The 3,350-nt window shown below is 37.6% G+C and overlaps 1 pseudogene; it reads left to right on the forward strand.

Annotated features, from left to right (window-relative positions):
* Positions 1-1,209: 1,209 nt before the first annotated feature.
* On the forward strand, positions 1,210-1,707 carry LOC134366585 (peptidyl-prolyl cis-trans isomerase H-like; annotated as a pseudogene).
* Positions 1,708-3,350: the final 1,643 nt, after the last annotated feature.

Below are 3,350 nucleotides of genomic sequence, written 5' to 3' on the forward strand. Positions count from 1 at the left end.
CAACTAACTTTGTGACCCTGAGCCAGTGATTTCTCCTTTCAGGACCCAAAATTCTGCATCTAGAAAATAATAGAGCTTGATCTCTATACTCTAATACTGTAGAAGTTGGAGAATATTATGTTTTGACAGTATATGTATGATCTGATAATTCTAAGACAGAAAATACACCTTTTTACTAAAGTTATAAGGCACTATCACTAGTATCATCCATGTGTTTAAACATTTTCACCTGAAAATACTTATTAAATGTCTACTGTATAGTTGGCTGTGTGATAGACATTCTAGAGAAAATAAAAAGGTTCATGAGACACAGAACCTTCTCTCAGGGAAGCTTACTTGGTGGAGTATAGTAGAGGAATACATACACACACATCTGTATTCCTCTACTATATAGGTATACACATATATACATATACATATAAATGCATTTCTAATACAGGGTAAAAGAGACAAGTAGATGTAAAATCATGAGACAAGTAGAAGTAAAATACTATTGAAATTTATACAAGAAACACGTTACTTTCAACTGGTGAGATGATTAAGGGCTTCATAGAAAAGGTATTTGAGCTGGATCTTGAAAGCTTTTACATCTGGTAAAAATAGAGAAGGCAGAGGAAACTAAGTAAGTAGAAGATGACTGGTAGGAAACTGTGAGGCCTGCCCTTCTGGTGCAGTGAAAGTTTTAGTTTAGTGTGTTGAAATTGTTGTGACAGTAAGAAACTGGAGGTAGGGACAGTAGTTATTTTTTATAAGTAGCAGCAGTTTTTGCTTTGTGGATTTTAATTCAGAGCTTCTCTACAGAGCATACTTTATCATTCTGGGTACTCCCATGTTATTCTTTTCTTTGTATATATTTCTCTATATTATTTAACATGAACTCTGCTTGAGATATTTATATCCCTTATTATAAAAATAAATATAAACTTTTGAATAAACTTTTTTTTTCACGTAGTCCTTCAACAACAAAATGTTATGAAAAAATGAGATAAATATGTGAAGGCAATTTGAATAGCAGAAATGCTTTATATAAACACAGTATATAATCTATTTTCTTTAACAAAAATTGTCTTTCTATGTTAAGTCATGTGGAGTGTTATTTAGTCGTGTGTGTGGCTAAAAATACCATTTGCTGTTGTTTCTATTTTTAAATTTGTTAGCTCGCTTAAGTTAATCAATAGCTAGTGTCACTTCTGCTTCTGGGTTGGAGCCATGGCAGTGGAAAATTCAAGTCCTGTCAACTCCAGGGTGTTCTTTGATGTGAGCATTGGTGGCCAGGAAGTTGGCCACATGAAGATCGAGCTCTTTGCAGACATTGTGCACTGGAGAATTCAGAAAAGATGGTGTTCCAATAAGACACAAAGGCAGCACCTTCCACGGGGTCATAAAGGATTTCATGATTCAGGGTGGAGATTTTGTTAATGGAGATGGTACTGGAGTCACCAGTATTTACTGGGGGCCATTTGCAGATGAAAATTTTAAACTTAGACAATTCCAGGCCTGCTTTCCATGGCAAACAGTAGTCCCAGTACAAATGGCTGTCAGTTCTTTATCACCTGCTCTGAGTGTAATTGGCTCGATGGGAAGCACGTGGTGTTTGGGAAAATCATTGATGGACTCCTAGTATAGAGAAAGATTGAGAATGTTCCCGCAGGCCCCAACAATAAGCCTAAACTGCCTGTGGTGCACCCACAGTGTGGGGAGATATAGTCCAGACCAGCGGTGAATTAGGCCCTTCCTTGCTCTGGGTGATGTTCTTGAGTGAGATAATCTGGACTGGCCCCTGTGTTTACTTCCCTGCCTGCTGCTGCTCCATTTGATCAAGAGACCCTGGAAGTATCACAGATTCAGAACCCGAGATTGTCTGTGTTTAAGTTTTCAACTGTAAATAATATAATGTTGTGTCCTTCTGCCCCCTACCATATAAGTTGTCTTCACCCTAGTGAAGCAGGCCACCACAGGTATTAAAGGAAAGCAATCACCTGACTGTTGTTTAAACAATATTCTACACATGATTCATTACATTTTGTCTTGGGTTCTGCTGGCCTAGGCTTCAGGGAGATTTCACCCATTGTCCCTATTCCCCACAGTCCTTTTAGAGAACTATCATTCTACAAATATATTCACTAAGAATGAGGCTATCGTAAGGCACATACACTTTTACCTCACTCTCTTTAAAAGTGAATTAATATTACTTACTTTATTGTGGTTGCTATGTCAAAGATTTTTATAAGAGAATATAACAAATACCATTTTCTCAAATGCTAACAGCATTTACTGTAAATATATGTGTGTAAGCATGTGTATATGAGATGCATGGCCCTCTTAGATCACCTCCTTTCTTCCATTTAACTCCAGAACCTTAAGTCTGTTTTTTTAAACAATACAACTTCAAAATTCTGAACAGATTTGTTTGGCTAGAATAGCCGTACATTTGGCATAAAACGAAACAAGAGGGCATGAAGGGAGGTAGTAACTATATTGAATAGATATCAGTTTTGTGACCTTTAAATCATTTGATGCTACAAAGCACAGAAATTGGAAGAGCAGAGTCTTCCAGAAGAAGCCACTTAAGTGGCTTTCATTTTTGCCTTGTGTGAACACCACGCTTTCAAGAATAAGTGCTCCGAGCTTTGAATGTCTCCAAGCATTCAGAAGCTCACAAGCATACAGCCAGGATGGTCTGAATTTAGGTTAGAGTCTCTTTTTGAGAGAGAATATATCTTCTTTGTACTGTTGTGTCAGAATTTAAAACTGTTAAAGGGTATAGATTTAAAGTGACAGATGTTACAGAGCAGCTTCCGAGAAGCTCATGTATCTTCTTTAAAATTGCTGTGTCCTCTAACCTAGATTGTGCTCTTCATTGTACTGAGGTGAATACTAACCACTCTATGGATTTATTGGAAGAGTTCCAGAGTGCTACACAGGTGATACCTTAGAAATGATTGAATTCCAGTTCAGTGTACTTCTTGGGTAACTGTGGCATTTTTAAAAGGCCTTAGGCACAGAAACAGGCACCCGCTAAATGTCTGCTAAGTGAAAAGCATTGATCCAGACACTGAGGTAGAGTGGTACAGGATGAATTTGAGATGTGGTCTGCTCTCCAGGAGTTTACACTCTGAGGGAGATAACAAGGCAAATATATCTGAAAGGATATCTATAATTCCTGGTCATTCATGCTAAGTACCTAGATGAGTACTAACCATAAATACTATTGGTGTTCTGAGGAGGCCAAAATAATACTCCATAAAGCTGAGGAAGTCTTCAAAGAGAAAGTCTAAGATGAGCACTGAAGCATTTGTAAGGGCCATGGGTAAAAGGATAGCTGATCCTTGGTGGAAAGGAATTGTGAT

Source organism: Cynocephalus volans, chromosome X (genome assembly GCF_027409185.1).
Source record: "Cynocephalus volans isolate mCynVol1 chromosome X, mCynVol1.pri, whole genome shotgun sequence".
Taxonomy (NCBI): Eukaryota; Metazoa; Chordata; class Mammalia; order Dermoptera; family Cynocephalidae; genus Cynocephalus; species Cynocephalus volans.